The sequence below is a fragment of the Bos indicus genome, chromosome 12 (assembly GCF_029378745.1).
Source record: "Bos indicus isolate NIAB-ARS_2022 breed Sahiwal x Tharparkar chromosome 12, NIAB-ARS_B.indTharparkar_mat_pri_1.0, whole genome shotgun sequence".
NCBI lineage: Eukaryota > Metazoa > Chordata > Mammalia > Artiodactyla > Bovidae > Bos > Bos indicus.
The window spans coordinates 30,273,703-30,284,417 of record NC_091771.1 but is presented as its reverse complement, the minus strand read 5'-3'; the positions used below and the strand labels follow the sequence as shown (position 1 = coordinate 30,284,417).

At 47.3% G+C, this 10,715-nt stretch overlaps 1 long non-coding RNA gene across 1 annotated transcript; it reads left to right on the top strand.

The window, feature by feature from the left end:
* The first annotated feature begins 2,169 nt into the window (after window positions 1-2,169).
* On the top strand, window positions 2,170-6,461 carry LOC139186200 (uncharacterized). The gene is made up of 3 exons (XR_011569740.1): window positions 2,170-2,712; window positions 3,651-4,316; window positions 5,539-6,461. It is a non-coding gene; the product is annotated as an uncharacterized lncRNA (long non-coding RNA).
* The last annotated feature ends 4,254 nt before the right edge of the window (window positions 6,462-10,715 follow it).

Sequence of the window (10,715 nt, the reverse complement as noted above, 5' to 3'; positions counted from 1 at the left end):
AGCTTCCACAGAACCTAAGAAAGAAACAGAAATCGGCTCCCCCCGTGTAGGACATGGACGGAGGTCACTGAGGACAAGCGTGTTGAAAACTAGTGCAAGGAGCCGGGAGACGCCCGACGTGTCTTCCCACAAACCTGCACGGCCAGGCCACACCCCCGCCCAGCCCTGGGAGAAAAGACTGAATCAGAGATCACTTGGACAGCGGGCACTACAAGGAGTTGGCATGTGACCCGCTGCTGAAACAGGAGTAAATGACAGTCTGCATTGGGGATTGTAACAGCCGCAGTCTCCTCCCCTCTCTTGGCTCCCGGAGTGCTGGCAGTGAGGCTTACACCCCACAGGCAGACCAGATGATTCATCTCCAGGGAAGCTGGTGAGGCCAGGAGAAAGGACTTACAGAGACTGACCTAGCAGGAAACATCCAGGTTGCTGCAGAACCACCAGCCTGGAGCCCACTGGGCCACAAACCTTGTCCAGGCACACACATCACTTTAGTGTGAGCAGCAAACCAGCAGACACCAGAGGGAAGACTCTAACATGAAGAAAAGTTATTTGCAAAGTCCAGTTCTATATCTAGGCAAGCTACCAAATGCAACAGAAGAATAGACACAGGTCCCCCAAACATTTATCTGCCATGAACCCTTTCTCAGCAATCTACTGAAGGATGTCCTCCAACAAAACAAAGCATAACCCAAGAAAAATGACAGGAGCTCCAGGAAACAGAGGATCCAACAGGAAGAAAAGGAAAGAGGAGCCTCAGAATGATGCTGAAGGGAAGCTCTGAGATGTAAGTGCAACCAGTTGAGGGGGAACCAGCTCCGAGTCTGGAGCAGGAAGACAAATCCAGGAAGACAACCCACAGGGAGAGAACAACAACTGAGAGATTATGACGTGTTCATCACTTTGAGGAGAACCTGAGGATGAATTACTCAAAAGCACCCCCCAAAACTACACAGTTAAATACACAAGGCAATTATTAACTCCAAGGTAAGGGGAGATGTACTAGAATCAAAATACAATCGCAGTACACTACGTGTACAATCAGGCTCCCCAGTGGCTCAGTGGTAAAGAATCTGCCCGCCAATGCAGGAGTGCAAGTTAAATCCTTAGGGAAGATCCCCTGGAGAAGGAGATGGCAACCCACTCCAGTATTCTTGCCTGGGAAAACCCATGGACAGAGGAGCCTGGCAGGCTATAGTCCATGGGATCGCAAAGAGTCAGACACGACTGAGCTACTAGACGACAACAACATGTATACAGTCAAAATAAGACGAAAACTGATCGGGGATTTAATCAGAAATTGTGAAGTCCCATAATTTATAATATTTTAACGTGCACATGCCTTTCACATTTTAACATCTTGAAAGTCAGACTGCAGCTTGCAGTCAATGTGATAAGACAGTGATCCTGGTGGTCCACTGATTAAGACTTCGAGTTTCCAGGGGGAGAGGGTTTGATCCCTGGTTGGGGAACTCAGATCCCACACGCCTCTTGGTGAGGCCAAAAAAAAGTATTGCTTCTTAATTTAACTGGGGAGCACTTTTGTTCTTTCGTAGTGACTCGTAGATAATGGTCCATCTTATGATAGATGGCTTTTAAGATGGGAAAATGAGGGAGTGAATACCTGTGTCCAGGAGGGGAGAAAAAAGCTAAACCCTCATCTTCCACAGCAATAAGTCAGTAGAAGATTTCTCAAATTATCAAAGATGCAGCTTTACAAACATATTATTTAGATTGATGGTGGCACATACCAGGAGTACCACTAAAATCACAGCCAGCAGTTGGCTCAGTACAACAGTAACTGGAGGTAAAAATAGTGAGGCAGGAAGCACTGGGTTGTGATGTTTTTATAAACCTTGTACACATGTGAACCTTTGGTGGTGGTGGTGTTAGTGGTTAAGTTGTGTCCGACTCTTTGCGACCCCATGGACTGTAGCCCACCAGGCTCCTCTGTCCATGGGATTCTCCAGGCAAGAACAGTGGAGCAGGTTGCCATGCCCTCCTCCAGGGGATCCTTCCAACCCAGGGATCGAACCTGGGTCTCCTGCATTGTCAGATGGATGTGAATCTTTAAACTATACATATTAGAAGTCAAAGTAATATGTACAGAAATAATAATAAAATTCAGTGCTCCATTTCAAGCGAGAAGTTCTCAGATCGTGAAAATGAAGACAGATCTTTATGGTCTCTGCACCAGGATGAGGAGTCTAATTGTCTCTGAGCCCCATCCCCGGCTGGTCTTGGGAAATGCGGCTCTTGGGCGACCTGGACATGGTCCCACATGCCACCTCTCGCCTCCCATCTCAGGAAACCCAGCTGCCTGATTCGTCACTCTCAGATGAGACAGCCGGTCTTCGGGGAAAGGGGAAACGGCAGGGCACACGACACATGTTTCACATACTGGTGCTCCCCAGAGCCCTGGAGAATGAGAAAGGAAGCCGGCGGTTTGGCAGGTGCGGAGGCCCCTTCCTGCAGACATCTGTCAGTGGTTCTGGATGCCCAGGCCCCTCCCTTCACAGAGGAAGAACCCTGGATTCCTGATGAGATGAGGCGCCAGCTTGCACCAGCTGCACGCCAGGCTGGAAGCAGAGGGTGAGAAAACCAGAGAAACAGCCCGCCTGGAAAAGCAGGAGCTGCCGGGTCCTCAGATGTCAGACCTGGAGGCCCCCCTGGCTGTTCCCAGGACATCCGGCGCTTCTGCCAGGGAACTGGGTGAGGTCACTCTTGCTGGTAGTGATCTGGAATAAGCACCCCAGGGAGCTCAAGGTGGGGACCAGCATCTCCCATCCCCTGCCCATTAGACTGACATTCAGCTGCTGTGAAAAGCTGCAGCAGCTGGGGGGAGGGGGGCCCTCCCTGGGTCTCCCACACCTCCCACCATCCTGCAACCAATGGGGGAACATATGGCCCAGCAGGGGGCCTCCGGGAGCTGGCGCCATGCTCTGATTGGTCAGGCTTGCTTGTTAAATATTTTAAATATCACTCCCTAAGCCAGATCTTATCCGTGAGAGGCCAGAAAGCAACTTCCTGCAGAAACCCCTCCACCTTCCTCTCCCGCCTCTTTCTCCCTCCTGGAGCCCAACGTTTGTCAGAGCAGCATGCCGGGGAGTGTCCTCTGTAGTAAAAATATCTTTTTTTTTCCTCTGTGTGAGAGGAGAGGCCCTTTTCTCATTCCCCGGGGAGGGCCCTGATGCTCCAGACTGCAAGGAAATGCTCCTATGTGCCTCTTCCTTCTGCTTCCCTAACTAGTTTATCCTGATGGAATTAGGTTACAATGGCCAGGGAATGGTCCTAAAAGGGGAAAATGAAGTTTACTAGAGGGAATGTGCAGCCTCAGGGGAACGTGCTAGTCAGGAGGAAAGCAGGCATGGACTGGGTGGTGTGCCCAGCCCAGCCGGGCTGGCTGGAGGCCTCTGGGTACCACATGCTCTTGCATTGGCCCCAGGGTCCCTGTTTCCCTCCACCTCCCCTCTCTCAGCTGCCACTCTCCATTTCCAGCTGCTGCAGAAGAGGGGTCCCCCGAGTCCGATGAGGGCTCAGGTCTCAGATATGAAGATGTCCCTAGGATGCTCTGGGCATCTTTCACGAAGACTTGGGGAGGGGACTGCTCTTTCTGACAAGTGGCGGTTTAACTGCTCTCTTATTCTCAGATGGACGCACGCTCGGGTCTCTCCAAAGACGAGGCCCCCCAGCTCCCCTGGCTCAGGGAGAGCCAGGTAACCCAAGGGCACCCCACAAATGGCCTCTGGACCTCCCGGATGTGCACTGTCATCTGAGGAACATTTCAGTGTGCTCTCTTCTACCTTTGTAGAAAACTTTCTTGGCCTGTCAAAATTATAACACTTGGGGCAATTTAGCAGATGATCTTTTTTGGGTTTGTTTTTTATTTTGCTTGCTTGTTTTTATGTGAAATCAAAGGCAGGCTGCAGAAGACTTCCCTGGTGGTTCGGTGGTTAAGAACCTGCCTGCAATGCAGGGGACATGGGTTCTATCCCTTGTCCAGGAAGATTCCATATGCTCGGGGGCGACTAAGCTCATGCATCACAACTACTGAGCCCACGTGCCCTCAACCGTGCTCCTCAACCGTGACAAGCCCGCGCACCTCAGCTGGAGAGCAGCCCCCACTCGCCACAACTAGAGAAAGCCTGAGCGCAGCAATGAAGACTCAGTGCAGAAAAAAAAAATACATAAAAAAAAAAAAAGCAGGCTGCAGAGTGGAAAGGGCCCACCCAGTAAAGACTTGGAAAACCAGTGTAAATCCTTGTCTCTTTGACCAAGGCCTTCTCTTCCTGAAATGCCTCTCCCAAAGGGATGTGGTAAGTAGTAAATTTAACCCAGTTTGTAAAATGCCTTAAAAAGTGTAAAGTAGCCGTGTGAATTTAAGGGGCACTGGTTTTTTCTTCCATTCTAGCAAACTCGTGACCACTCTGCTTGCACTGGCTGCTTGGGATGGGGTCTCTCCTCCATCGTGGTGGGTGGGTTACAGCGTGTCAAGGATGCCTACAGCCCTGCTAAAGCGCCACAGGCTCTGGGCCAGCCGGGGCGGGTGACCAGATGGCCAGAGTAGAAGAGCTGATGTGTAGATGTGGCTTGTTTAACCCAGAGAAGAGCAGCTGGTCCAGGGGGCTGTGGTTACAAGTCTTCAAATGCATCCTTTGTAGGGAAAAGATGAAGGTTTTCTGTATAGCTCTGAGAGGTGAAACCAAGTGGGCTCAGTGCTAGGATTTAAGAGGTCAGATATTTTTTTCCTTTAACCATCTTAACCATTTAAAAGTGCATAATCCAGTATTGTTGAATATATTCACATCATTGTACAACAGATCTAGAACTTTCTCATCTTGCAAAACTATACCCATTAAATTAAGTTAAATTAATCTATACCCATTAAATACTAATTCCCACTCACCCAAGCCCCTTTCTACATTCTGTCTCTATGACTGTCACTATTTTAGACACTTTCTGTGAGTGGAATCCCACAGTATCTGCCTTGTCGTGACTGACTTATTTCACTTGGTGTGGTGGTGGTTTAGTCGCTAAGTCATATCTGACCCTTCGTGACCCCATGCACTGCAGTCCACCAGGCTCCTCCGTCCATGGGATTCTCCAGGCAAGAACACTGGAGTGGGTTGCCATTTGCTTCTCCAGGGGATCTTCCCAACCCAGAGATCGAACCTGGGTCTCCTGCATTGCAGTCAGATTCTTTACCAACTGAGCCTCCAGGGAAGCCCTCACTTAGTGTAGTGGGCTTTAACTTCATCCATATTGCAGGCTGTGACAGGACTGTCTGCTTTTTCTAAGGCTATATAATATTTCACTATGTGTATAGACTGCATTCATCTACTCATCTGTTGACTGGCATTCGGGTTGCTTCCACCTGTTGGTTATTGTGAATAACAGTGCAATAAATATGGATGAGCAATTATCTCTTTGAAATCCTGCTTTGAATTCTTTTGGGTATATGTCCAGGAGTGTAATTGCTGGATTATATGCTAGTTCTATTTTTCATTTTTTGAGGAAACTCCATACTGTTTTCTATAGGGGCTGCACCATTGTACATTCCCAACAGCAGTGCACGAGGGTTCCAGTGTCTCCACATTCTTGCCCATGCTTGTCATTTTCTCATCTGTTGACAGTGACCATCCTCATGGCTATGAGGTGATATCTCATTGAGGTTTTGATTTGCATTTATCTGATGGCTAGATGCTTTTGAACTGTGGTGTTGGAGAAGACTCTTGAGAGTCCCTTGGACTGCAAGGAGATCCAACCAGTCCATTCTGAAGGAGATCAGCCCTGGGATTTCTTTGGAAGGAATGATGCTAAAGCTGAAACTCCAGTACTTTGGCCACCTTATGCGAAGAGTTGACTCATTGGAAAAGACTCTGATGCTGGGAGGGATTGGGGGCAGGAGGAGAAGGGGACGACAGAGGATGAGATGGCTGGATGGCATCACTGACTCGATGGATGTGAGTCTGAGTGAACTCCGGGAGTTGGTGATGGATAGGGAGGCCTGGTGTGCTGCGATTCATGGGGTTGCAAAGAGTCGGACACGACTGAGCGACTGAACTGAGCTGAACTGAGTGATACTGAGCATCTTTTCATATGTCTGTTGGCTATTTTTATATCATCTTTGGAGAACTGTTCAAGTCCTCTGTCCATTTTTAAAGTGGGTTATTTATTTTTTGTTGTTTTGCTTGATTTCTAGAAGTTCCTTATAAACTCTGGATATTAATTCATTATGAGATAACATGATTTGCAAATATTTTCTCCCATTTTGTAGGTTGTCTTATTATTCTGTTGACTGTTTCCGTTGACATGCTGAAGTGTTTAAACTTAATGTGGTCTCATTTGTCTATTTTTGCTTTTGTTGTCTAAAGGCATGTATTTCTGAAAGGCAAATTAAAGAAGTAAAGTGATACATGTACAGGTTAAAAATGTCAAAATAAAGATATATAAGATATAAACACTTGTGTATGTCTTCTTGTACATATATCCATACATATGCACACATACAATTCTCCCTGCTACCCCTGACACCCAGGCTCACAATTTCCTTTCTCAGAGACAATCACAGTTGTCAATATCTTTCTAGATAAAACTTAAACATATATTCATGCATATCTTTATTTTCAATTATATCAATGTCATATGTATCTTTTTAAATTTTCTAATACACTTTATTTGGAAAACTTTACACATCTAAGGGTTTGGAAGACATCAGTAATTTTTTAAACTATAAAATCTGTTCTGCACCAGAGTTTCTTTTTCTTCACATGTATTATTGAGCCTTTCCCCACTGAACAACCTAACCAGAGGCAGAAGAACCAATGTAAAGACTTTCCGATCTTTCCACTCTCTCATGTCAGTGCATGAGAATGGCTTCATTGTTTAACAGCTGCCTGATACTCCATAGAACAGACACTCCATAATTTGTTTACTCAGCCCCCAGATTAAACATTTAAATTATGTCCAACCTTTTGCTTCAATGAATATCTTTGACACAAGTCTTTGAGCCCATGGGGACTATATATATGTACAGTAAGTGATTAAAAGTGGAATTTCTGGTCAAAGGCTTTATGGATTTTACACTTCGATAGATATTGCCACATAGTGGATAGTGAGCGTATGTAAAAGTCGCTCAGTCGTGTCTGACTCTCCGCAACCCCAGGCACTATACAGTCCATGGGATTCTCCAGGCCAGAATACCTGAGTGGGAAGCTGTTCCCTTCTCCAGGGGATCTTCCCAACCCAGGGATCGAACCTAGGTCTCCCACAATGAAGGTGGATTCTTTACCAGCTGAGCCAAAGGGAAGCCCAAGAATACTGGAGTGGGTAGCTTATCCCTTCTCCAGTGGGTCTTCCTAACCCAGGAATTGAACCAGCGTCTTCTGCATTGCAGGTGGATTATTTACCAACTGAGTTATCAGGGAAGCCCATAGTAGGTAGATTTTATGACAAATTAAGAGAGAATTTTAGCAATCTAATCTGCCCTGAGTGGTGTGGATTACTTTAGGAGACTGTGGGTGCTTTAAGGAAATCAAGACCAGGTCACAAATCAATTTGTCAAGAATGTTACTGGATGTATTCAAGTGCTGTAACCTCATGGACCACAAAGTCCCTTTGACTTTGATATTGCAGCTTTCTTATAAAAGGTATAGCCCGAGAGACTTCACATTTTTTTGCTGAATATTGCTCAGTGATAAGCAAGATGTGGGCTTGATCTGCACTGAGAGGTGCATAAATGTTGTCTGTTAATACAACGCATGCCAGACGAGGGCCCTGGTGAAGCGATGCTCTAAATTAAGGATTCGCACATGCTATGCTTGTACCAAGTGGCCCTGGGCAGGTGGTTGGAGCGGATATGTGGAGGCCCTCCTTGTCCTCTCCATCCATCACCACTCGTACACATCCGGAACTCCACATACAGAAGAGTACCCTACAGGAGGTGTGGCCAACAGGGAAAGCTGCTTCTGCAAGAGCCCCTCAGTCAGGGTCCTCAGTAGCAGAACCACGACCTGTGTGTTGTAATCCGACATGAGGAGCCTGCTCATTCCCCTCACTAATTAGAGAACAGAGGCTTCCCAGGGATGGAAAGTCCCCTACCTTGCACCAGCTCATTTAATTTCCAGCTATTGATTTTTTTTTTTTTTTTTTGGAAGATCTTTCCTGAATATTCATTGGAAGGACTGATGCTGAAGGTGAAACTCCAGTCCTTTGGCACGCTGATGCGAAGAACTGACTCACTGGAAAAGACCCTGATGCTGGGAAAGATTGAAGGTGGGAGGAGAAGGGGACGACACAGGATGAGATGGTTGGATGGCATCACCAACTCGATAGACATGAGTTTGAGTAAGCTCCAGCAGTTGGTGATGGACAGGGAAGCCTGGTGTGCTGCAGTCCATGGGGTTGCAAAGAGTTGGAGCGAGTTCAACTGAGCGACTGAACTGAACTTATATATACCGAACTGAGCTGAAATCTGTCCCCCTTTAAAGTCTGTTTACTGGCTTTCGTTTTTCCTTATAGAGTCACTGAATACAAGATTCTTCGCCTACATTCTAGGCCTTAAGGTGCCTGAGAGGACCCATCAGGTGTCCACTCAGTCTTCTCTTTGGGTTCAGTCCCAAGTCTTCATCGATTTCTTATGTGGCATGTTTTCCAGATGTCCGCCACTGTAGTTCCTCTATCTGAACATCTATCTTCCAAGCAGTCAAAGGCCGCTGAGAGTGTGCTGCCCAGCACTGGGCCTGCCCCTGGCCAGGGAAGGATGAGATGGAATCATTTCCTTGTTTTCCTGTGGTCCTTTTCTTTTAAACAATGGAGCCTATAAATGGCAGGCCAGAGATTTCTTGCTTCTTCAACCTAACATACCTTTCTACTCTTTTGGGTAAAAGCCTTTTGACTTCCCATTAGGAAATTCCTCTTCCCTCAATCTGACAAGTTTTGAGGGCACCTCAGTCAGGATTCTCCCTGTCCCCTCCTCCTGAGGTGGGAGGGGGCACAGAGAACCCAGTTGAAGCCATTCAGACTCCGGTTCCTAGGACTGTGAGCCTTGGGGAGAATGATGTAACAGAAAGCAGTGGAGTGGATGGAGCGCGGAGGGACAGAGCCTGTCCATTCATTGCTGCTAACGGCCCGATCCCCTTCTTCCTGAGCCTTGGCCCTTCCGCATCCAACAATTATTCCTTTCCAGCAAAGTCCTCCGACACAACTAAGTGTGTCAGAGTCTGCTTCCGTCACTTGCAGCTGAAGCATTCTGACCTCACCAGATAACCTTGCCCTTGTATCTGTCCCAGTAGGGGCGCGTTGTGGATCAGACTCCAGATCTCTTTCACAGGTTATGACCTGTTTCTGTTCACACTTCTGACACCAAAGGTATATACTTTTGTTTGTTTGTTTCCCCCAACACCAAACAATTCTCCAGCTCTCTGGACGCCAACTGGGTATTCTAATTCAGTTCTGACAGTTACTCCCCAGAGTTAGCAGGGATCGAGCAGGTTCAGGGCTCAGTCCTACAAAACTGCACCTTCTTCAGGTACCAACCACAGGTTCCAGGGCCTCCTGTCATCTGACTTGTGACCGGCCAGCTAGAAAATCAGAGGTTCCCACAACTCCCTCTTCAGATCCAATAATTTGCTACAATAGCTCACAGGGAAACAGTTTACTTACAGTTTTTGTTGCCATTTAGTCGCTGCTGTTGCTAAGTCACTTCAGTCGTGTCTGACTCTGTGCGACCCCATAGACAGCAGCCCACAAGGCTACCCTGTCCACGGGATTCTCTAGGCAAAAATACTGCAGTGGGTTGCCATTTCCTTCTCCACATTTAGTCGCTAAGTCATGTCCAATTCTTTTGTGACCCCATGAACTGTAGCCCGCCGGGCCCCTCTGTCCATGGAATTTTCAGGCAAGAACACTGGAGTAGGTTGCCATTCCCTTCTCAAGGGATCAAACCCTGGTCTCCCACACTGCAGGTGGACTCTTTACCATCTGAGCCACCAGGGAAGCCCAGTGTGTTATAAAGGATATAAAGGATACAAATGAACAGTCAAATGGAAGAGATTCATGGGGCACGGTATTAGAGGAGGTGTTAGGTGGAGCTTCCACGTCCTTTCTGGGCACGTTACCCTCCCAGGACCTCAGTGTGTTCACCAACTCAGAAGCTCTCTAAACTCCATCATTTAGGGATTTTAGTGGAACTTTCATTATATAGTGATCAAATCTTTGGCTTCTGGTGATTAACTCAAGTCTCTAGTCCCTCTCTCCTCGCTGGAAGCCCAGAGGTGGGGTGGAAAGTTCCAACGCTTTAATCACTTAGCTGGTTCCTCTAGTAACCAGCCGCCATCAGGAAACTCTCAAGTGCCCCTTCCCTGAAAAAAAAGTTACTTCATTAGCATAATCTCAGGTTTGGTTGAAAGGGGCTTATTCTGAGTAACAAAAGTTGCTCTTCTCAGCTCTATTGGGGCTTCCCTCGTGGCTCAGATGGTAAAGAATCTGCCTACAATGCAGAGGAGACCAGGGTTTGATCCCTGCATCGGGAAGATCCTCTGTATAAGGAAATGGCAACCCACTCCAGTATTCTTGACTGGAGAATCCCACCGACAGAGGAGCCTGGCGGGCTACAGTCCATGGGGTCTCAAAGAGTTGGACATGACTGAACAACTAACACTTTCAGTTCTATGATTCAGGAACTGGGGAATGGTGACCAGATACAGACTTCTTAT